Here is a 25,963-nt window from a genome sequence, read left to right as displayed (position 1 = left end):
ACAAATATTATACATATCATTATGACATTTATATATTATATAACAGAAATGTTTTATTATATAGGCTATGTTTAATGAAGGAAGGGGAAAAGGAAAGAAGACATAAACAAATGAAAGAAGGTGTGTTCACAACTTTGCTTGATGACCGAGGGCGCTGGTCTCCCTGCCTTCACCTGGCTCATCTTTTCCGTTCAGCCTCCACGCTGCTGCCAAGATGACCTCTAAAATAAATCTGACAATTCCACGACCCCACACCCCAGCCTACAATCCTTCTGCCATGTGCAGTGGCAGTGGCTGTCAATTCTTCTTGAATGTGGCTCACAGAAAGAAAGCCATGTTATGTCTTGATCCTGTACACACACACGGACACACACACACACAAGCAGGGGTGGCTATAAGCGGGTAGCACGAGGGAGTGTCGCAGGGTGGTATAGTTCCGTATCTGGATTGTGGTGGTGACTGCACCAGGCTACACGTGCAGCGGTTTCACACGGGTCTCCACACACAGCTGAGACAAATGAGTGTGTGCATAACTGATGAGTCCTGAGTGAGCTCTGTGGGCTATCCCACTGTCAGTTTTCTGACTTTGACATTGTACTGCAGTTGTATAGGACGTTAACCTTGGAGGAAGCTGGAGGATGGGTACCTGGGACCACCCTGTACATTTCTTTGCATCTTCCTATGAATCTGTAATTGTCTCAGAATAAAAAGACCTTTTAAGTTGAAAAAAAGAAAATACATTTCACAAACGATACTTAGGTGATATACACTGATATTTTCTGTACTCTTCCTTTGTGTTTTTTTTATTGAAGTCTAATTGATTTACAATGTTTTGTTATTTTCAAGTGCACAGCACAGTGATTCAGAAAAAAAATATATATATATATATATACTCTTTTTCATATTCTTTTCCCTTATAGGTGATTACAAAATATTGAGTAGAGTTCCCTGTGCTATATAGTAGGTCCTTGCTGGTTATCTGTTTCATATATAATAGTGTGTCTGTTAATCCCAAACTCCTAATTTAACCCTCCTACCCCCCCACTTTGTGTGTGTGTGGTTTTTTAATGCAGGTTATAACCCACCAAATTATTTCAGAACACACAATTTGAACAACACTGACTTTGAGAAAAAAGCCCTAATTATCTAGCATGATCAGGCCCACCAAACTTTCTGTGTTCCTCTCCCATCACTATCTCTGCTTCAACCCTACCCTCTGATCACAGGAAATCACTTGCACTGGATCTCCTGGGAATGCTCTTCTCTATATATTCTAAGCAAACAGTCATTCTTCAATATACGCTTGATGCCTGCTTTCTGACACCTCACCCAAGCCCATCCTCTGGCCCCCTTAGCGACTTGCACTCACATCTACTCTCTTTCACCTCACAGTCATGTCTGACCTTGCCCTTCAGAGCTGAGTACTTCTTGCTGGGAGATGAAGGCTTGCTCAACCTTGGGTCTCCAGTGCTTGTACAACCTTGGGACAGAGTCTCACAGTAAAGGCTGAACAAACAAATGAATAAACGATGGAGGTGGGAAATACATTGGCTTTTGTCTACTTCACCTTGCTTCTGACTCAAAACTAGTGGGACAAACTCTATGGGGGTCTTCTCTGTATGTTAATCACATTTGGGTTCATTCTGGTAACAAAAGTGTGTTCAGTGTAGAGAATTTAGAAATATAGCCAAGTTAAAAATTAGAAAAGAAAATCATCATTAACCTCACTCCCCAGAGATGATCACCACTAATATTTTGATGTTTTCTTAAAGTGTTTTTTATGATATATATATGTATATGTGTGTGTGTGTGTGTGTGTGTATATATATATATATATATATATGCAGACTTTTACATAGTTGGAAACTGATTATACGATTTTATGTCATTGCTTCTTTTTTTCTAAGATATGTTTCATAACAAACATCTATTCATGATAAAAACTTTTTGCAAACTAGGAATAGAAGGAAGTTTCATTAATCTGATAGAAAGAGTATTTTATGCTTTCCAATTGTCCTTCCATTATCTTATTTCTTTTTCTCTTACCTCTTTTTGGGCTATTTTTCTATTTCCATGTTTTGTTTTGTTTTGTTTGCTTTTTTAATTGAGGTATAATTGATGTACAACACTATGTTAGTTCCAAGTACACAACATAGTGACTCAATGTTTCTATACATTGTAAAATGATCACAAAATCTACTTACCATCTGTCCCCATACAAAGTTATCACAATATTATTGACTGTATATTTTATCTCCATAACTCATTTATTTTGTAACTGAAGTTTGTACCTCTTAATCTCGGCCACCTATTTCACTCAACATCCCCCCTCCCTCCACCCCTGGCAACCACCTGTTTGTTCTCTGTATCTATGAGTCTGTTTCTGTTTTGTCATGTTCATTCATTTGTTTTGTTTTGTTTTAGATTCCAAATGTAAGTGAAACCATACTATATTTTTATATCAAGTCTGACAGTTCACTTAGCATAACACCCTCTAAGTCCACCCATGTTGTCAAAAACATGACAAGATTTCATTCTTTTTATGGCCGAGTAATATTCCATTATATACATTTTCTTTATATATACATTTTCTTTATCAGTTCATCTATCAATGGACACTTTGGTTGCTTCCATATCGTGGCAATTTTAAATAATGCTGCAATAAATATAGGGGTGCACGTATCTTTTCAAATTAATGTTTTGGTTTTCTTCAGAAAAATACCCAGAAATGGAATTGCTGGATCATATGGCAACTCTATTTTTAATTTTTTGAGGAACCTCCATACTGTTTTCCATAGTGGCTGCACCAATTTACATTCCCACCAACAGTGCACAAGGGTTCCTTTTTCTCTATGTCCTCACCAGCACTCGTTACGTGTTGTCTCTTTGATAATAGCCATTCTGACAGTTGTGAGGTGATATCTCATTGTGGTCTTGATTTTCATTTCCCTGATGATTAGTGATGTTGAACATCTTTCCATTTGTCTGCTGGCCATCTGTATGTCTTCTTTGGAAAAATGTCTAATCAGGTCCTCTGCCCATTTTTAATTGGATTTTTTTGTTATTTTATGTTAAGTTGTATACATTCTTTGCATATTTTGGATATTAACCCCTTATCAGATATATCATTTGCAAATATCTTCTCCCCTTCAGTAAGTTGTCTTTTAGTTGTATTGATAGTTTTCTTCACTGTGCTAAAGCTTTTTAGTTTGATGTGATCACATTTGTTTATTTTTGCTTTTGTTTCCCTTGTCTGAGGCAAGAGAGCTAAAACAAAATATTCCTAGGACCAGTGTCAGAGACTGTACTGCCTATGTTTTCTTCTAGGAGTTCTGTGGTTTCAGGTCTTACATTTACATCTTTAATCCATTCTGAGTTTGTTTTTTGTATATAGTGTGAGAAGGTAGTCCAGTTTGCTTCTTTTGCCTGTAGCTGTACAGTTTTTTCCAACACTGTTTTTTGAAGAGGCTATCTTTTCCCCATTATATATTCTTGCCTCATTTGTCATAGATTAATTGAGCATATAAGTGTGAGTTTATTTCTAGGCTCTCTATTCTCTTCCATGGGTCTATGTGTCTGTTTTGTGGCAGTACTATACTGTTTTGATTACTATATATTTGTAGTATAGTTTGAAATCAGAGCGCATGATAGTTCCAGCTTTGTTCTTCTTTCTCAAGATTTCTTTGGCTATTCAGGGTCTTTTGTGTTTCCATAGTAATTTTAGAATTATTTCTTCTAGTTCTGTGAAAAAATGCCATGATATTTTGATTGGGATTGCACTGAATCTGTAAATTTCCCTGGGTAGTATGGTCATTTTAACGATATTAATTCTTCCAGTTCATGAACACGGTATGTCTTGCCATTCGTTTGTGTAATCTTCAGTTTCTTTCATCAGTGTCTTATAATTGTCTGAGTGCAGGTCTTTTAGATTTATTCCCAGCCATTTTATTATTTCTGTTGAAATTGTAAATGGGATTTTCTTAATTTTTCTTTCTGATAGTTCATTGCTAATGCATAGAAATGCAACAGATTTCTGTATATTAATTTTGTATCCTGCGACTTTACTGAATTCATTTATTAGTGCTAATAGTTATTTGGTGGTATCTTTAGAATTTTCTATGTGTAGTATCATGACATCTGTAAACAGTGACAGTTTTACTTCTTTCCAATTTGGATTCCTTTTATTTTTTTTCTTGTCTGATTGCTGTGGCTAGACCTTCCAATGTGTCATTGTTTTTTGATTTACTGTATATTTTGAACATTTTCTATGTCATTCAATATTCTTTGAAATGCCATTTCTAAAAACTTCATTATAGGGATGTACCATAACTGTCCTCCTATTTGAACACCTAGCTTGTTTTCAGCTTTGGCCACAATAGATAATGTTGCAATGACTGTCTTTGATAATGAATTTCATGAAAAATGGCTCACTATCATTGTGTAATATCATGTTTTCATGTTGGCTAGTTTGATAAGCAAAAAATAGTATTAGTTCACAGATCCAGTTCACAGATCCAGTTCAGAATCCCTGAACCCCCTGACATACTTCACTGGAGTCTGACCTCAGAGCAATGTGATCTGGACCAATGGTGTGTAGACATTGGTGATAAAGTTCTTGGAATAAAAATCATTGTCCAGGTTACATAGGAAAGCATGCAGATTCTCCAGGGAGCCATAAAACACACGCACACATACACGCACACATTCACACACACAGCAGACACATTCCCAGCTCTTGGTGAAGCTAGATCCGCCTCCTATAGCTCATGGCCAGGGCCAGGTCCCCATGCAGACACACCTCTCCCAGATCCCCCCTCCCCACTGCAGCCACAGGGACCGTCCAGGCCTGGCTCAGCATGAAAGGGGCACAGCCCTGGACCCATCTCCCCTGCTAGGTAGGAGCTGGGCACACTGGAAGCACTTGGGCAGCATCACAGGTGAGAAGCCCCTGGAATTCCACCTGCTCCCCAGGACCCAAAACAGCGGTGCAGCCAGCTGCCCTCAACTTCCCTCTCTTTCCAGAGGACCTCTTTCTCCTTCCACAGGTACACATAAACACTATCTCTATCCTCGTACAGAGTAACAGATAAATGCCGCATTGGTTTTTAAGAGTGTTGAAATAGGAGTTAGGACAGGGTTCTAGCCATGGGGCTGCCATTCCCTAATTGTGTGAGGACAGGCACAGGACTGGATGTCATTATTTCTTCATGATTTCCTTTGCCCCCAAAGGATGATGTTCTTAGTTGCCTGAACAGAATGAGAATGGCATGAGGTCATCGTGGTGACCATACTCTGCAAAAGGGTAGCATTGTTGCACATGGAGGGTAGGATAGCTGCAGGTGAAGGATAGCATTTTCACAGGTGCGGGTTGCATTGCTACAGGTGGGCAGTAGCACAATCCTCTACACTGTGCACACACACCTTCCCAGCCTGGCACCTCACCTGGAGTGGGAAATGCCCCTCAGAGCCAATGCTATGGACAAAGAATGAACACCAACACTCACACGCTTTGCAACTTTGCTGCCCAGCACACTCATTCTCTGTGTGGTGCTGACTGTTATTGTGCCCAAAGGTAAAAATAGCTCCACTTCTAAGCTTCACCTCAGTAAATTAGGACAATGGTCAGAGGCCAAGGATCTAGCAGAGGGAACCTTGGCAGCAACAATGGGATAGCCCTTCAGACCAAGGGAAGGTTAGTCCTGGGGCACAACCTTCATTAATTTGCCTTCACTCACTTCATCTCTCTCTGAGAGCACCACCCACCTGAAGATCAGATGCATGTTCCTGGATACTGAATGGCCTTTGAAAAATGAATATGCTCAACAGAGTCTATTTATCTTGGGGGGAAATGAATATAATTCCAGTCAGTTTCAAATGATACTATTTTTTTTAACTTGCACAGTAGCATATGGTTAAGGTAAGGTAACGTGTCAAGCCAATGCCTTTTGTGAATCCAGGGCAAAGCTCTTTTTCCAATGACATAAGGTAATTATGAATAGAAGGGTGATCCTCCTTCAAGTCCAGCAGGAGCTCAATTCTGACTATTCATATTGGTCAGACCCACTCAGAATGACAAAATCATTTGATGGATGGTAGACAGATATGCATTATTCACAGAGACATCTTCAAAGAATTCCATAAATTATAGGTTTCCTAAAACTGAAAGTTCCAGTGAGCCGGCAGTGAATGCCAGGGTGAAGAGGTGTAATCAGCGTGAATATTGTTCCTGGTTAATTTGTCCCTTACAGGTGGCTGCATTTTATGCCCCAGGAAGAAAGGCTGTCTTTATGCTTTCTCAGCGCTGCCTTTACCTCTTCCCAGAGGTAGCCTAATTCACCGGTCCTTGACCCTGGCTGCGGTACTCAGATAGCCCTGGAGTTTTTAAAACCCCAGTGCTGGATCAAACTCTAGAGATTCTTCATTGGCCTGGGGTGGGGCCTGGGCATCAGCATTTTTAGTCTCCCCGGTTGATTCTAACGTGCAGCCATGGTCTAGAAACGTTGAACTAATCACTACAATTCCTTAAAAGATGTGCATATATATATTTTTTAACCTAAAGAGAGTTGTTGTGAGAACAAAATAATTTAATACTTTCCCAGTATACTTAGATTCCAAACATTGCATCTAAGTCAGGGTCCAGAGAAACCAATAGAACTGATAGAATGTGTCTCTCTCTCTATATATGTATGGTGGTGGAGGGTGTGGAAAGAGAGAGTTATTTTAAGGAACTGACTCACGTGATTGTGGAGGATGTCAGGTCTGAAATCTGCAGGGCAGGCCCGCAGACTGGGGACCCAGGGAAGGCTTACTATTGCAATTCAAGTCCAAAGGCAACCTGAAGGCAGAAGTTCTCCCTCCTTGAGAGACCTCAGTCTTTTCTCTTAAGGCCTTCAACTGGTCGGATGAGACCTACCCACATTATGGAGACTAATTGGTTTGACTTAAAGTCTACTGATTTAAATGTTAATCACATCTAAAAAGGACCCTCACAGCAACATCTAGACTGTGTTTGACCAAACAACCGGGCGTCATAGCCCAGCCAAACTGACACAAGATTAACCACCACGGTGACCTTCAGTTGGTGTATCTGGACAATGCAGAGATGACTCACCTCTGTGTCCACCCAGAAAAGCGCTTCAGCTCTGCTCCTTCCACTTTTCTCCAATTATTTAAATTATTCACTAAGGACTAATTAGTCAATGTGTTTACCTTCAAAGAGCACAGGAGTTGTTAACTGGTAAGTGATGGGCACCCGGAAGATAGAGAGAGCTGGGGAGCAGAGCAGGAAATATTTGAGACCAGGGTCCTGGAATCAGCTGCAGAGAGAGATTTGACGAGATCTCAGACAAATGGACGACTGACTTCAGGATCCAGAACTAAAGTACTGGCCTCCACTGCCATTTAGGAACTCCAAGTGGGGAGTCCTTGACACAGAGTCAGTCGGGCAGATGGGGAAGTGGTAATGAGTGGGCTACAATCCGCGGGACGGGAGAACTGTTCCAAACCCTGTAAAGCAGGAGCCAGAGGCAGCCCTGGAGGGGAAGCTCTGCTTGCCTCGTCTGGCCACTGAGAATCATTGTCACATCTGAAATATGTCCTCAACACAGTTGTGGACAAACAGTTTATCTTCCAGCTGTTTGAATAAAGCATAGGACGCAATACCAAGTTGAAATATAAGACATGCCAATCGAGGAACTCTTCCCTGTTTATCGTGTTGGACACCTTCCAGAACCACAGCCCACTCTTTCCCCATCCTTGTTGACCTGTGTCAGCTACATCAGGGAACACCCATGCTCTTAGCTTCCAGCAGGAGATGGAGCAGGAAACCGGTGGGATGGAGAATCCTGAGGTTGGGGAACACACAACCCAGGCTGGCTGACAGCATCCCCCCACCAAAAGTCCTGCAGGCAGCCTCTTCCTCTGCATAAGCTAGAAAGCCAAGTACTCATGCAATCATTTGAATTGTGAGCCAAGCAAGCCACTGTTTTCATGGAACAGACTTTTACCAGAAAGGACTATTGACAGACAAACGATGGTCCTTCAGACTTGGGCATTTATGAGGCGTTGTCTCTACAAAGAATGACACGACCTTGTCACTTCAAGGACGACTCTACTTACAGAACTTGCTGCCAGCGATAAATGCCTAGCTTTCAAGTGAAAAGGAGAATGTTGGAAAACTCATCTGTCACCATGAGCTTGAGAGCTTCCCAGTATTTAGAGACTCTGCTAATGAGATGGAGGGATGATGTAACAGATACGATCTTTTTTTTTTTTTTTTTTTTTGCAGTATGCGGGCCTCTCACTGTTGTGGCCTCTCCCATTGCAGAGCACAGGCCCCGGACGCGCAGGCTCAGCGGCCATGGCTCACGGGCCCAGCCGCTCCGTGGCATGTGGGATCTTCCCGGACCAGGGCATGAACCCGTGTCCCCTGCATCGGCAGGCGGACTCTCAACCACTGCGCCACCAGGGAAGCCCAGACACGATCTTTTGATGGGATGATGTAACAGATATGATCTTTTGAATATGGCATCATTTGGAAGATCTGTGCAACTGAGTGAACAATATTTTCCAAATGACCAGTGAATGAAGTTACAAAATCACACACAGGTAAAAGACCCAACCACAGTGCACAAGGGACCAATGGATTATAACCTAGCAGAGTATGAAAAGTTTATTGATAAGGTTTCAAAGTCTACAACTGCAACTAACTTTTAAGAAATTACTTCTTGTCAAATTCTAGTGTAATATCATCTGAAAATGCTATTAAAAGTCCTCCCCTTTTATAACATAGGCCACATTTCCCCCAGCTCTTTCGACCAAAACAACAAGTTGTGGCAGACTGAGTGCAGAAGCAGATAAAAGAAACCAGCTGTCTTCTACTAAGATTTGCAAAAACAATGCCTCTCTTCTCACTAAAACATTTTGTTTTAGAAAACAGAATTATTTTTCATGAAAATGTTACTTATTTTAACTTGTAAGACTTTATTATTGTTATGTTCAATCAAGTAATAAATAAATCCTTCCAAATTTCCCATTTTTAATTTCAAATCCAGTAAATATAGATAGAAATTACTCACAGAAACAAAAATTCTTTGATATGTTAAGTAATTTTTAAGAGTGTCAAGGGGTCTCAGGACCCTAAAGTTTGGGAACTCCTGATCCAAGCCCTGCTGTTCCACAACCGAAGCTGGGCTGGGAGACGCCCCCCCTGGCAACCTTCCATCTCTGAAACACGTCTTTGCTATAATTGTCCCCTCAATTTGCCCTTGCTCTTTCTCTTCATCTACCTGAATCTTGCCCATTCTTCCAGGCACATCTGAAGGGTCTCAAGGCCAAGCAGCCCTTCCTGGGAACTGTTAAGTCACACATCTAACCATCACGGACATCCACTGCTCTTCCAGATGCCTGTGCCTTGTATGATGTTGGCTTGGCCAAAAAGTTCATTCGCTTTTTCCGTAGCATCTCAGGGAAAACCCAAACGAACTTTTTGGCCAACACAATATGTTCTCTAGTCGTCCTATGTTATGTCTCATCACACCAACCTGATCGTAGTCTTTAAGAGAAGAGACTCTGCTCGGTGAGCCTTTATCTTCCTATACCCAGCACAGGGATGCACAGCTGCATCATTTAATGTAAATGTGATCATCCAATTTGAATGGTTGCATCTGAATAGGTCATGGCCAGGTTTTGCCACACACCTTCTCCTTAGAAATCCACCTTCTCCCTTAGAAAGCCACCTTCCCTCGTGGCCTTTACATTTTCATCCTTGTGTGCATGAAGAATCTTCTATACACAATTTTTCTTTATCTGCTAACAAGACTTCTCTTAAACTGGGTGGCTGATTAGCTCAATGAATGCTAACTGGACGAGGGAGCCTAGGAACCCTGGTACTTGATTTTTCAAAACTTTTTAGATGGCTCCCCCAGGCTCTCAAGACTAACTGTGTTCCCTGGAAGAGCTATGGTCAGGTAAGCATCTTTTTCAAGCTGGATAAGACATGAGGATAACTGTAAGAATGTGTATAGGTTTAAAAAAAGGAATGTAAAAACCACAGACATGATCATTATATTGGAATGGTGGATTATAGATCATTTTCTTCTGTTTCACAACTTTTCTGTAATGTGATTTGTATTAATTTTTTTTAATTCCATTTTATGTTTAAAATCCTCATTTCTTAAAGGGGACTTGTGCCGGTTAGGACTTGTGATTACATGTATCAAAAGCAAGTTGTGAGAATTGCATGGTATACAAATGATATTTCAATAATGCTGTTATTAAATATATATATATATATATACACATAGGCATGAAATATTGGGTAGTGGGGAAAAAAATTCTGGGACGTCTGAGGAATACTCTCAGGATATTGACAGAAAACAGAGCAAGCTTGACAACCCACAACCCAGCCACGTTTGCACCAGAAAGTCTATCTAAGGCTCTAGTGCTCTGGACCCTCTCCACTGCTGGAAATTTCTGCAGACAGCTTCACAGGACTGGGCGGGACCATCTGATTGGTCAAGGTCAGGTCACGTCAGTGTCAAGAAGCAGGGAAGGGAGAGATTTTTTCCCTTCTTTGGCTTCTGTTGGGGATCACGGCCCTCCCTCCCACTAAGATCTGCACAATGAAGGCCCCCAAATAGAAGAGTTCAAACGTTGGAAGCCAAAGCTGGCACAGAACCGCCACATACAATACAAAACTATAGCATTGGAAGGGGCTACAATTAGAAATGACTGTAAATGCATTACAATGGGTTAAAGGAACAATGCTCTCCATTCACTTAAGAAAACTATTTTCTGTCTGTTGAGGATGATGTTGAAAAGACCCAGTTCATCTAGACTCTACCCCACGGCAGCAAATACCTGAATTCACCATCATCACTCCTTTTAATTATTCCAAATCTTGCCCGTTCTTCAAGACCAATCTTCTTTTAAAATTTTTATTGCAGTATACTTGAGTTAAAGTATTGTGTTAGTTTCTACTGTACAGCAAAGTGAATCAGTTATACATATACATAAGAGTGGATATATGGGGAGTACTTGACAAATCACTTAACCGCCACTGCCACCATCTCTGAGGTTCACCCAATAGGGTAATACTTCGGAGTTTCTCTTTGTTCCCTTCACTGAAAGGGTAGCATTTGTCCAAGAGTCAACCAGAGAAACAGAAAACCTCACTAGAAACTGATTTTGTTTTATTTTTTAACTTTTATTGAGGTAAAATTCACATTATGTATAATTGACGATTTAAAAGTGTACACGTCAGTAGTATTTAGTGTATTCGCTTTGTTGTGCAACCACCAGCTTCTTCTAACTTCCAAACCTTTTCATCACCCCATAAAAACACACCCTACCTATTAAGTAACCACTTCCCTGGTGACCTGTAATCTGCTTTCTGTCTCTGTGGATATATGCCATAAAAGGAATCATACAACATGGGACCTTTGTGTCTGACTTCTTTCGTTTAGCATAACCTTTTCTTTTTTTAAATAAATTTATTTATCTATTTTATTTTTGGCTGTGTTGGGTCTTTGTTGCTGCATGCAGGCTTTCTCTAGTTGTGTTGAGCGGGGGCTACTATTCGTTGCGGTGTGCGGGCTTCTCATTGCGGTGGCTTCTCTTGTTGCGGAGCACCGGCTCTAGGTGCGTGGGCTTCAGTAGTTGTGGCGCACGGGCTTAGTTGCTCAGCGGCATGTGGGATCTTCCCGGACCAGGGCTCAAGCCCGTGTCCCCTGCATTGGCAGGCAGATTCTTAACCACTGAGCCACCAGGGAAGTCCCTAGCAAAACGTTTTCAAGTTCATCCTAGAAGCTGATTTTACTTCCATTGTAGAAAGAGGGCAAAGGCAGTGAACGATGCCACTTTTTCTTTCACCCAAATAGTGTGTTCAGAGGAGTTTTGGGGAAGAAATTCTCCCCCCAACCCCACTTTTTGTTTTTAATTTTTATTGGCATAGAGTTGATTTACAGTGTTGTTTTGGTTTCAGGCGTACAGCAAAGTGAGTCAGTTATACATATATCAATACATATATCCACTCTATTTTAGATTCTTTTCCCATATAGGCCATTACAGAGTACTGAGTAGAGTTCCCTGTGCTATAACTTAAGTCCCGAGTATTGAGTGGAGTTCCTTGTGCTATACCTTAAGTCCCTACCCTTCTTTCTAGGAAGTTACATAGTCCTTTTCTGTTAAAACAATCACCTACCCCTTGACTGAAATACATGTATTTGCAAGCATTCTAGAATCTAAATAAAAGCAAATGTTAAGAAGAGAAGAGTAATCTTTATGCCAACTACAGCTGTTGAGAAAACAGTGTCCCAGAAGCTGGTATTAAGCAGTTAGAAGCCAACAGGTCTACCTGGAAATAGGATATAGTATGTGGCAAGTTGACTCCAGCTCAAGTCCCACCTTCTCTATGTCCTTGTCTCTATGTCAAGTTACTTAACTCTCTAAACTAGAGTTGCCTCAACTGCAAAATAATAACAATAGCACCTACTTCTTAGGGATGTTGTTGGAATTACATGAGATAATGCACATAAGGTAATTACCAAGTGCCTTATTCATAATCACTTGATAAATGTGAGCTATGATTATTATACATTGACCTCAGTTCAGATTTCAAGCTTCACTCTTCATATAAAGTAATAATTATCACTTTCAATACCTCTGGTTTCAGCACTAGTAGGAGGCAACAGACCCAGCCTGACATGTAAGTAGCTACTTAATATTAGAAGCTAGCGTAACTATTAGGTAACTTGTCACTTAAAAAAAAAGTGGGTTGAACGTGATTTTCATCATTTTGTCCCAACATTTAAATGGTTAAATGGGTAAATGGTCCTGCTTAATGGTTTCACCGAGCATTTCTATTGCAGGGCTAAAACACAAAGGTTTGGTCTCTCCCTTAGAGAACGGTACTCCGGCAAGCAGGAAACATTACCACTCTGGCTTAGGAAAAGGAAGAGGAAATGAATTCACATGCTGGGGAGGGACGTAGGGACCAATCACAAATAATGCACTGCGGTCGTGAGCACCTCCAAAGGATTCTGAAATGTTATTCACCGCCGAGAGAGGAAATCTGAGCTGACATGTTATTTTCTGAGCTGTTTATTAATGCATTGACTGTGGAAGAAGCGGGAGCAGACTTCAATCCCAACCCCCAATTCAAAGTCAGTGTCTTGTCACCTTGCTGGCTGAGGGAAGCAGGGGAAAACGGTGAAGATTCTGAAAAAGCTGTTAAGAACAGTTAAGAAAAGAAGAAACCTGATCTTTTCCCTCCTTGCATGGGTCTAACAAAGCTTTGAGGTCGGAAGAAATGCCTTCTGTTCAGCCACCAATCCATCAGCCCGAATGAAGGAGGCGGTGAACATTTTCGACCAAGTGAAATTCTCTGTCTCTGGACTAATACCAGAGCTAAATAAATGAATCAGACCTGTACTGCCCACTAAGCCTCAAAATTGAATCCGTGCTGATGGGTCCTAACTCTGCCGTTGACCAGTTCATGAGAAAAACAGACCAGAAGATGATTTGGGCCAGCCTCACTAAGGGCCAGGAAGTCATCTTGCTACCGAGGACTTTCCACACAACCTAGCAAAGTGACCTCCAGCCATCTCTCCCAAGAGAAGAAGGAATAATAAAGGGGATTAAAATGCATCGTGTGAGACTGGAGTTAGATAGAAAGAAGCACTTACTGTTACCAAGAGGTGTCCAGAATTAGAATCCGCTATCAGCCGATTTCAGGTCCTTTGATTCCTCCTCTTTGGAGCATTTTAACGATCAAACTGAATTTGGGTACCACTGTCAACGTCAACTCCTGACCAGAAGTGCATTCGAGCAACTCGGTCAAATGCAAAATGAGTCAACAGATGGAAGGAAGAGTTCATCTCAAACTCTCTCAGGCCAAGCACAAAGGCCATCCCATGTCTCTGCCCGTGCTTGTAGCCAACTGTTTTAAACTAGAAGCCGTGGAATACATTGACACGGCACCGGCTACTTGAAAATTCAGTTCAACCAGCATTTATTAAGCAACTATTACTGCAGAGTATTGTGCAAAGTTCTGGGGGATTCATTGACGAATGCATGTCTAGTTTAGGCCTTGCCACAGCTTAAAATCTTACTGGAAAAACAGATATGCAGACCACTACAGTAAAAAGCAAAATTACGTAAGGAGCAGAACCGGAGAAACGAGCAAATGCTGCGGAACATAATTAGGATGACTCCCCTTCTCCCTACCCCACAGCCCTGTCACCTGCTAATGACAGTTGCCAAAGTAAATGACCCAACGTTTGAATCGCTGCCATCTTCCTATTATGATTCTGCACATGTCACCTTCCTGCTGAGCCCTTAATCAGCACTTTCACTTCCGTCACCATGATGGCAAAGACCTGACTGCAGAGCAATTGCAGAAAAGTAATTTTTTCACCCTGACCAGTGTGGTTGGAAAAGTTACTATCTTCAGAGAAAGTAGAAACTCATTAAAAAAAAAAAAAAAAACAAGTGCAATTTTCCTCTTCAAGGTCTTTGCAAAAGTACCTGATATAATAGTATTTTGCAAAGCAACATATATGAAAATTTCTAATTAGCATATCATGGGATCATACACCTCATCTTTTTTCTTCCCTCTGATCTCTTCCTAGTTGTAATTAAACCAGCTGTGGCTGTTTAGACCTTTTTCATGCTCCAAGAATAACCTCTGCCCTTTATCAGAACCATTAGAAAAAACCATTAGAAAAAAGTAAAGTCTTAACATTGCCTTCGATGAACACACCAGGATCTTATTTGAGCCCATAATTAACATCCGATTTAATCCACAGCAAATAATTAATCTAATCTAGCAGGCCTCGGTGAGAGGCTCCCATAGGGAACGCTCTTCGTGTACCTGATGGAAATGACTAAAAAGAAGTAGCCCACCGACCAACTTCCTCAGCTTCAAAAGACCCATAAAACTTTAGAACCATCAAAAAATCTTTGAAACTTCCATTTTATAATCCAGAAGAAGGTCAGAGGAACTAGGCACTGTGCTGAAAATGCTTCTCATTTAACCTACCTGCCCCCAGTAGGGCTTGCGTCATGGTCCCTCTCCTATAAATACAAAGAGATTCAGAAGGGAGAGTTAGGATTTGAACCCAGGTCTTTTGAACCAGTGATCTGGTTCCTGCCCTGTGCTGACTCCTCAAGGTGAACCACATTCATGACCTACACGTGACAGTGGAGCAGCCAGGGCTCCTGTGGTCACGAAGGTTGAGTCTCAGAGAAGCACATGTCTGGACACAGGAGCCTCGCTTGCCAGTCTTCTGCTGAGAAAGGAGGTCTTGTGATTCCTTCAGGACAGATGGTCCATCTTCATTTCTCCCTCCTTATTCTTTATTCTAAGATTATCTTCTTGATTTCAAATAATACAAAATATTCGGAGTAAACACCAACTGAACTCCCCTGGGTTGGCCAAAAATTGCCTTCAGTTTTTAAGTAAAAATAAAAGACACATTTTTCATTTTCACCAAGAACTTTATTGAACAATGTATTCACCCTTTTGTTCCACTATCTTCTGTCATTTTTCAGACAACTTCATGATTCCATCTTCCCAAAACTTTTTATCTTTTTGAGCAAAGAACTGTTCCAGGTGCCTTTTACAGTCTTCCAGGGAATTGAAACTTTTTCTATTAAGAGAATTTTGTAAAGACTGAAATAAATGGAAATCTGAAGGTGCAATGTCTGGTGAATACAGTGGATGAATCAGAACTTCCCAGCAAAGCTGTAACAGTTATTCCTGGTCATCAAAGAAACATGCATCTTGCATTATCCTGATGGAAGATTATACGTTTTCTGTTGACTAATTCTGGACTCCTTTCATCAAGTGCTGCTTTCAGTTGGGAGCAGTACTTGATGGAATTAATCATTTGGTTTTCCAGAAGGAGCTCATAATAGAGGACTCCCTTCCAATCCCACCATATACACAACATCATCTTACTTGGATGAAGACCGGCCTTTGTTGTGGTTGGTGGTGGTTCATTTCACTTGCCCCATGATCCCTTCCATTCCACATTATCGCACAGTATCCACTTTTCATCGCCCATCACAATTTGTTTTAAAAACAGAAGGTTTTCATTACATTTAAGTAGAGAATTGCATGCAGAAATATGGTCAAGAAGGTTTTTTTCACTTAACTTACATGGAACGCAAACATCGAAGCGATGAACATAACCAAGCTGGTGTAAATGATTTTCAGTGCTTGATTTGGTTATTTTGAGTATGTTGGCTATCTCCCACGTGGTATAACCTTGATCGTTCTCAGTTAATGTCTCGATTACATCACTATCAACTTCAACTGGTCTACCTGACCATGGAGCATCGTCCAGCAAGAAATCTCCAGCACGAAACTTCACAAACCACTTTTGACATGTTCACTCAGTCACAGCACCTTCTCTATACACTGCACAAATCTTTTTTTTTGCATTTCAGTTGCATTTTTACCTTTCTTGAAATCATAAAGCATAATATGCCAAAAATGTGGGTTTTATTCTTCCGTCTTGGCTACACAAAAATTCACCAATTTTGATAAGTCTTTTTTTAAATGCACGCTGATATGACAGCGGTCACATACAATCTAACAAAATTGTTTCAAATGAAGCTAAAGACAACTAAGTGCTACTAGAGCCATGGAATGGAAAAAACCGAACGAACCTTTTGACCAACCCAATACTTTTTATGTGCATTGGTATGTACTGTTTTAGACATTCTCTGTGCACTTGTTGTCTATAAACATATCATTTTACATTAATGTAATCATTATATTTCATCCTGTGATTTGCTTCTTCAATTTAACATGTCTTGCTGTTCTTTCTTCATCCTGTTCCTTTAACTGTTTATTCATTTGATCTCAGGCTGAGTATGCCAACATAGGAATGCACCATGCTTTCACCAACATTCAGTTTTTCCTAGTATATGTCTATTACAAACAGTAGTATAGCGAAAAATATTATAAAAGTAGTAGGAAAAATAATAGGAGAATTTAAAAAAAAAACCTAGGCAAAGGAAAAGCTATCTTCAACAAGATATATAAACCTGGAAAATAAAAGATTTACAGTCTTGAAACAATAACATTCAAACTATATCACATTATCAAAAAGAAAAATAGTGGCAATATAAATATCAGAAGGATTACTATCCAGAGTATATAAAGAACTCCTATAAATCAATAAGAAAGTGCTGCATTAAAGAAAATATAACTATTTTATGTGCAGGTGATGCTATTTTTTAATCTATTTATTAAAATTGGTTACAATAATGTTATATTTCCTGAAGTTGAACCATTCTTGTGATCCTGAACATATTATATCACGATCAAGTAAGGATTTTCTTTTAATAAATAAATTAGGATTCAATTTCTTGAGTATTGCATTTAGATTTGGTCAAGAGATTGGAGTCCAGTTTGAGAGGAAAATATTTTCATTATTATTTTCAAATTTTTTTAATTACAGAGGTTTGTGGGATTTTAATTTTCTCATTTATTGTCCAGGAGTGCCCATTTTTCAAGAAGAGAACTAAATTCATTCATATTAATGAGTATTAATGCTATGTTTGACTTAATTCTGCCATCTTTTTTTTTTAACATCTTTATTGGAGTATAATTGCTTTCCAATGTTGTGTTAGTTTCTGCTGTACAACAAAGTGAATAGGAAATACGTATACATATATCCCCATATACCCTCCCTCTTGCGTCTCCCTCCCACCCTCCCTATCCCACCCCTCTGGTGGTCACAAGACACCAAGCTGATCTCCCTGTGCTATGAAGCTGCTTCCTACTACCTACTGACCTTACATTTGTTAGTGTATATATGTCAATGTCACTCTCCCAGTTCGTCCCAGATTAACCTTCGCCCTCCCTGTGTCCTCAGGTCCATTCTCAACGTCTGTATCTTTATTCTTGTCCTGCCCCTAGGTTGTCCTGTCCCTGTCTCTTTTAATAGTCTTTATTTTAAAGTCTATTTTGTCTGATATGAGAATTGCTACTCCAGCATTCTTTTGATTTCCATTTGCATGGAATATCTTTTTCCATCCCCTCAATTTCCGTCTGTATGTGTCCCTAGGTCTGAAGTGGGTCTCTTGTAGATAGCCTATATGCGGGTCTTGTTTTCGTATCCATTCAGCCTGTCTATGTCTTTTTGTTGGAGCATTTAATCCTTTTACATTTAAGGTAGTTGCTGATATGTATGTTCCTATTACCATTTTCTTAATTGATTTGGGTTTGTTGTTGTAGGTCTTTTCCTTCTCTTGTGTTTCCTGCCTAGAGAAGTTCCTTTAGCATTTGTCGTAAAGCTGGTTTAGTGGTGCATAATTCTCTTAGCTTTCGCTTGCTTGTAAAATTAAAGGTTTTAATTTCTCCATCAAATCTGAATGAGATCCTTGCTGGGTAGAGTAGTCTTGGTTGCAGGTTTTTCTCCTTCATCACTTTCAACATGTCCTGCCAGTCCCTTATGGCTTGCAGGGTTTCTGCTGAAAGGTCAGCTGTTAACCTTATCGGAATTCCCTTGTATGTTATTTGCTGTTTTTCCCTTGCTGCTTTTAATATTTTTTCTTTGAATTTAATTTTTGACAGTTTGATTAATACGTGTCCTGGCATGTTTCTCCTTGGATTTATCCTGTATGGGACTCTCTGTTCTTCCTGGACTTGATTGTCTATTTACTTTCCATATTAAGGAAGTTTTCAACTACAATCTCTTCAAATATTTTCTCAGTCCCTTTCTTTTTCTCTTCTTCTTTTGTGACCCCTATAATTCAAATGTTTGTTTAATGTTTAATGTTGTCTCAGAGGTCTCTGAGCCTGTCCTCAATTCTTTTCATTCTTTTTTCTTTATTCTGCTCTGCAGTAGTTATTTCCACTATTTTATCTTCCAGGTCACTTCTCCATTCTTCTGCCTCAGTTATTCTGCTATTGATTCCTTCTAGAGAATTTTTAATTTCATCTATTGTGCTGTTCATCATTGTTTGTTTGCACTTTAGTTCTTTTAGGTCCTTGTTAAACGTTTCTTGCATTTTCTCCATTCTATTACCAAGATTTTGGATCATCTTTACTGCCATTACTCTGCATCCTTTTTCAGGTAGACTGCCTATTTCCTCTTCGTTTGGCCTAGTTGGCTTTTACTTGGCTCCTTCATCTGCCGCATATTTCTCTGTCTTCTCATTTTGCTTAATTTACTGTTTTGGGGTCTCCTTTTTGCAGGCTGCAGGTTCGTAGTTCCTGTTGTCTTTGGTTTCTGCCCCTAGTGGCTGTGGTTAGTTCAGTGGATTTTGTAACCTTCCCTGGTGGAGGGGACTGGTGCCTGTGTTCTGGTGGATGAGGCTGGATCTTGTCTTTCTGGTGGGCAGGACCGCAGCCGGTGGTGTGTTTTCAGTTGTCTGTGAACTTAGCATGATTTTAGGCAGCCTCTCTGCTAATGGGTGGGGTTGTGTTCCTGTTTTTCTAGTTGTTTGGCATGGGGTGTCCAGCACTGGAGCTTGCTGGTCGTTGAGTGGAGCTGGGTCTTAGCGTTGAGATGGAGCTCTCTGGGAGAGCTCTCACTGATTGATATTACATGGGGCCGGGAGATGTCTGGAGGTCCAATGTCCTGAACTCGGCTCTCCCACCTCAGAGGCTCAGGCCTGACACCCGACCAGAGCACCAAGATCCTGTCAGCCACACGACTGCTAGTGTTGGAGGGTGGCCTGCTGAGGCGTGGGGTGGCTGCGGCCCACAGCGGGGACAAACTCTTCTTTGTTTTTTATTAACATTCCTTCCTGTTGGTTTCTGTCTACTCCTCCTCTTTCATTTTTGTTTTTATTTTTTTACCCTCTTGACTATCATAGTATTGATCAATTTTTCTTTTTTCCATTTTCTTCCTCCAGAGGTCCAGAAGTGTTACATCCTAATACTGTTTTTGTAATAGTTGCTCTTACATTTTTACACATGAAACTAAACATATTTCTTTCTGCAGTCTCCCCAGAAACAAGAAGGAGCTTCAGTGTGCTGTCAAGCTCACCTTCCCCTTACTGTTCCTTGGCCAGTAAATGTCGTTGATCTTAGCTCTGCATTGTTGCTTACTTGATATTATGCATCAAGAGCTATTTAACCGTTTGTGTGCTTCTTTGATCACAAGTATGATCACCATCATTTTGTAGATTTATTTTTCATTTTGATGCTATTATCGAATCATTCTTTCAGAGCTGGTCAGTGTAGAGGAAATCCTGAGTCACTGCATGTCTAAATGGTCTTTACTTCCCCCCATAAGCTTGAATGCTGTTTTACTGAAGGAGGCATTCAGGGTTGGCAGAGGGGGAGGTCAGGAAGGGGGATGTGCTCGATCACCAGCTGGACCTATTTGGGAAAAAACTGCATTGTCCCATTGTCCCCATCAGTGAGAACTCTGATGCCAGTGGGATTTCTGTTCCTCTGTAGGTAAGCTGTTACCCTTTTTTTCTGAAAGCCTGTGCAGTGACCAGGTGGTCCCCAGCTCTGGTCTTCCCCGACTCACGGTGCCTGGTATTGCAGCATCCTTTCTTTCTTCGGGTTGATAACTATCCTCACTTGGTGGAATAGCTTTTGCTCTTTCTCCAGATGTTTAAGATCACAGGCTTTAGGCCAAACAGCCTGTGTTTGGATCTCTTCCACCGCTGTTTAGCTGTGTGACTTTAGACAAATTGCCTAACCTCTCTGCTCCTCAGTTTCCACATTTAAAAAGAGGGGCTATGGGCTTCCCTGGTGGCGCAGTGGTTGAGAGTCCGCCTGCCGATGCAGGGGACACGGGTTCGTGCCCCGGTCTGGGAAGATCCCACATGCTGCGGAGCGGCTAGGCCCGTGAGCCATGGCCGCTGAGCCTGCGCGTCCAGAGCCTGTGTCCCGCAACGGAAGAGGCCACAACAGTGAGAAGCCTGCGTACCGCAAAAAAAAAAAAAAAAAAAAAAAAAAGAGGGGCTAATTATAGTCCTTATCTCTTGGAGCAGTAGAGACCTGAATGAATTAATACATGCAAAACTTTTGAAAAGTGCCTGGCACATAGTAAGTGCTCAAAAATTCACTTTTTTCCCCCCACAGTCCTGTTCACTGAATCATTTCCATTTTTTCCATACTTAGTCTTTATTTTTCCTTCCATGATGTTGGTCTTTCCTTGAATATCTAATAATCCTTGGCTATTTTTGTGATGAAAAACTAGGTTAACTAGGTTAACAGGTGCGGAACTGCCATGTGTTTTTTCTGCGAGTATGTGGTGGTGTTTTCCCAAAATGTGTCCTCTGAACATGAAAGCTGACTGTCGTTACCTCCCACCTGCTTCTCCATGTTTTAGGGTTTGCTTTCTTTCTAGCTTCCCGGAATTGCTCACAAGTTCTGGTCCAATGATAACTCACTCTCCAACCTTCTGGTTCTCTTATGCCTACATTCTTTTTAAAGAGTTATTTTGTGTCATTAAAGGGGAGTAGGGTTGGCAGAGGGGAGACCTGCTCCATCAGTCCCTGATGGAGACCCTTTCCCACTCCTTCTCACCTCCCTCCCCTACAGCTCTTGGGCACATTTAGGATAAACTCCTGAATCCGGGCATGGCTTCTATGACATTCTTATATTCCCAGGTTTGGATCCGTGTATCTTTTCTTATTTTATTTAAAAAAAATTTTATTTTATATTGGAATATAGTTGATTCACAATGCTGTGTTAGTTTCAGGTGTACAGCAAAGTGATTCAGTTATACATATACATACATCTATTCTTTTTCAGATTCTTTTCCCATTTAGGTTATTACAGAATATTGAGTAGAGTTCCCTGTGACGCACCTCTCACCACCCTCCTCCCCTCATATGCTGTGCTTTAACAATATTGAATTTGCTTTATTTCTTCAACACAATATTCCACCTTCACATCTGGGCCCACACTTCCTCCTTCCTTTGGCCAATGACTGCTCTTTCTTTGCATCTCTGATCTCGTATCCTCATCAGTAAAATGAAGTCTTGGAATAAATTATCTTTAGGAGGCTTCTAGCTCTAAAAGTTTATCATTACAGGCAAATAAACCCTTTGATATCTGAACCCTTTGTTCTTACTTCCTCAGGATACTTAAGTGTCACACATTCTAAAGAAACATGCGGGATGCAAATCCTCATTGCTTACCTCCGTTTTCTATACAGCACCTCAGATTTGCAGAACTTCTCATTGCAGTCAAAGTACTTCTCATTAATATGTCGGCACAGCAGGTCAGTGTGGGGATGACCAAGAATGGAATCCCAGGGAATGCCCTGGTGGTCCAGTGGTTAGGACTCCGTGCTTTCACTGGTGAGGGTGCTGGCTCAATCCCTGGCTGGGGAGCTAAGATCACTCAAGCCACGTGGCACAGCCAAAAAAAAAAAAAAAAGAATAGTAGCCCAACTACCTCTTTAGTTTGGAGTCCTAATAAGGAAATGGTTGCTGACAGAGCCTAGCCAGTTTTCATCCATTAATTGAAGAAACTCAGATCCTGACCTTGAATCACAACATGTCTAATAGACATTTAAAGTTTTTCCTCCAGGGCCTCCCTGGTGGCGCAGTGGTTGAGAGTCCGCCTGCCGATGCAGGGGACATGGGTTCGTGCCCCGGTCGGGGAAGATCCCACATGCCGCGGAGTGGCTGGGCCCGTGAGCCACGGCCGCTGAGCCTGCACGTCTGGAGCCTGTGCTCCGCAACGGGAGAGGCCACAGCAGTGAGAGGCCCGCGTACCGCAAAAAAAACCCAAAAAATAAAAACAAAAAATTTTCCTCCAGACACCAGGAGCAGCATAGAAGAGCACGTGCAGTCCTGCTGATGATAGTTTACCCTCATGTAGCAACACAGAGAGCAGCCCTCTCTTCCCAGGCTGCGGCCAGGGTCAATTCCTACATCCTGCTGTAAGTGTCACTTCCCCAGGAAGACTCATAAAGTCATCTTGCGGTCTGCCTCTCCCGCCCCAACTTCTCAGCTTGTTTCTTCTGTTTCCCTCCTCCGGGAATGCCATGCTCTCTGGAGACTTAATACCATCCTAATCCCTATGTCATAAAAGACAAAACCTGTCAATAGATGCCGCAGCTGTGCTCTTGAGAAGGGAGGAAATTCACTTTAAATCACCCTCTCTGAAATAAAAAAATGCTAGTCCAGAAGGACATTATAAACAGTCTGGAAAGGTCTTCACCCAAGTCTCACGGGGAATGGTGATGTCACCTGGCTGCAGACGCTGCTGGTATTTTTCACACCGGGGAAGAGTTTCAGTCCTCACTAATATGAAATTCCACCAAATGGATATCCTGGAAAACCACCACGAACCCCAAGAACAACACAAGCCTGAGCTTACTGCCAGGCTGTCCGAGGAAATGCAATCTATCGACCACTTCATCTCCAAAAGCTGCAGGCACCGTGGGGCTTTCTCATCCGCGCTGGGACAGGTCTGAGAGTCAAAGGAGCTCTATTAACAACCACACCAGCCACCAGGTGCAAACAAGACTGCTGGGACCAAAGAAAGGCATCCTACCAGCGAGAAATGCATTGACTGCGGGGCGAAGTCTCGGCATAAATCACTCTTTTCCTGCATGTTGCAGTTCAAAGGACTGATCAATTCTCCCTGCTGTTAGAGAGGAACATTTATTCCCCACTCTTCAGCTTCCACGAGGAGGCGCTTAAGCAAGGCTTGCCCTCTCTGCCTCTCTTCCCTCTCCGCCCACCTCACTCAGCATTGATGCTCACCTCCTGGGAGCCTGCCTGCCTGCAAAGGGCATGAGGCTGGTCTTCTCTCTCTGCCCTGAAGTCGAGCCTGCCCAGTGGTGGCCGCCTGGAGATGTCGGGGCCGCTAGGGACCAAGGGCTTAAACCCTCAATCCAGGTGGGATATGTCAACAAGCCCTTTTGCCCACAAATCAAGAGGTACATTCTCCAACTGGCTTCATCAGTAATGAAGTGACTTCAGATCTCTACTTATCTGACTCCTGGGTCTCCTTCTCAATTGGTTCTGAACTTGGAAGGGGAAGCTGTGAGAATTACATTTTGACCCCTAAGACTCTCATCCTTGCTGTCTGCATAGCTGGCTGGAAACAGAGGCTGATGAGAGTCTCAGGGATGTATAAGAAAGAAGACAAGCAAGAAATTAAGCTGGCAAACATCTCTCATCTTTGATGGTATAAAAAAAAATACTCCATGGTTTACTTCAAAAGAAACTTGGATATAAAGTTTCTTTAAGGATTTAGCATCATACTAATTTTTACACACACACACAATCTAGAAAAGATTCAGGCATAGGAACTTTTCTTTTTAACGATGCTCCTCTTTAAGGATAGAAAACACAGCAAGAGCTGTGGAAAGACTATGTAAATATCTTACGGTATTTCTAGATGGTGGGAGATTCCAGAAACACTGATCCAGAGACACACCATCACAGAGACTGTGAGGATACCTGTATTGCACGGACACTCACACACACGTGCGCGCGCGCGCACACACACACACACACACACACATTATTCCAAATGTCTCAAAAACCAATGATGAAGCTTCTCTTATTTTACTTTATTTCTAATGTGAACAATGGCTGAAGTCAGAAATAGACTCGGAAAGGAAACCTCCTAACCAGCAGTTCCCAAGAAAAGAGCATCGTTACTGGAGTCCAGACTAGTTGTTTTTCTACATCATGTCACAGGGTGCAATAATTTTCAAAGTCTGGTACTCCTAACTAAATGTCGGCTCTCTTGTTGATGGGCCTGGAAAAAAAAATACTACTTTAAATTGCTACAGCGCACCAACCACCTTTTAAAACTACTCATTATTGCTAGACAAATAATTCCACCAAATAAACTATTTCGCTTCAGCGTAACGTTGCTTCCAAGGATACAAGTGAAATATAAACTACTTTTGTGAGATTTGCTTTGGATTATTCTAACGCTATCTTTTGCTTTATGATTTCTTCGAGTTGAGAAAGGCAAATTAATTAGCAGCTGTTTGAATTAAGAAGACTCTTCATTTTTCCTGATAAGTTAGGGCAGTTGTAACGTTAATATTTTGACCTGCCTGCTGTCCCACCGATAAGGATGGTAATTGGCTTTTAGACAGGATCGGCTGGCATTAGATGTCACTGCACACTTTCACCCAAGTGCTCAAGTAAACTGAGTGTTCAGAGAGCTGTAGATGCTAGCTTATATAAATCCACCAATAAGTTTACACTTTTCAAATGTAACAAAGGTGGGAAGAGGAAGTCAGTGCACTAAGACATTACTCCAGATTTAGATTTGTGCAATTCTGGGGTACGTATCTTCCTGAATCTTTATGCTTCTGCTAAAACATTCACCCCTGTTGGTCTAATTATAGCCCCAGAGGAAAATGGAGCACATGCAGTGAGTGGAGTGCAAATACTGAAAAATCACCTGCGTGGAGAGAAACGGGCACATTTGGCTTTCTGCCAACTTCATCACTGAGCGAAAACCATGTACTTTTCACTGAGCAAGGTTTGCAGATGTTGCCATCAGCAAAACACATTTTGATTGCATCCTGAGTAATCTCCCATGATAGAAAAAAATTTCCACCTCAATTTAGAATTTTTGTCTCACAAAATACTAAAACTTTGTCCAGAGGTAAAATGCTCAACCCTAAATTAATTAGCGAGGAAAAGTGTAGGATAGAGGGGAGAGTTTCTACACACTTCCATATCACCCTCCTGGAAATGTGAAGGACAGGACATTTGGAAACCCCCAGCGTGAACCAAGTACTGTCTCTGGGGGGTCTGGGGGCTTTCCAAACCACAACAAAATAAAACATCTGAATCAGGAGGGAGGAAACCCACTAGCAGGTCTCCTGACTCTTGGTCCAAAATGAGTCATATCTGCAATCCCATGCACACAGCACTAGAGCTTATTCAGCAGACTTGCCCACACCGATCAGCGCTCATATACACGCCATTTACTGGATAGAGATGCAGACTAAGGCCCCATGGATGTCAGAGCTCCCCAGTCATGCTCCAT

General features: G+C 41.5%; 1 long non-coding RNA gene across 1 annotated transcript; it reads left to right on the top strand.

Annotated features, from left to right (window-relative positions):
- The first annotated feature begins 572 nt into the window (after window positions 1-572).
- LOC113628451 (uncharacterized) lies at window positions 573-23,003 on the top strand. The gene is made up of 3 exons (XR_003436106.1): window positions 573-720; window positions 10,422-10,424; window positions 22,993-23,003. It is a non-coding gene; the product is annotated as an uncharacterized LOC113628451 (long non-coding RNA).
- Window positions 23,004-25,963: the final 2,960 nt, after the last annotated feature.

This window comes from Aethalodelphis obliquidens, unplaced genomic scaffold (genome assembly GCF_003676395.1).
Source record: "Aethalodelphis obliquidens isolate GAN/ISIS:26980383/991018 unplaced genomic scaffold, ASM367639v1 scaffold23, whole genome shotgun sequence".
NCBI classification, from domain to species: Eukaryota; Metazoa; Chordata; class Mammalia; order Artiodactyla; family Delphinidae; genus Aethalodelphis; species Aethalodelphis obliquidens.
This window is presented reverse-complemented; position numbering and strand designations above follow the sequence as displayed.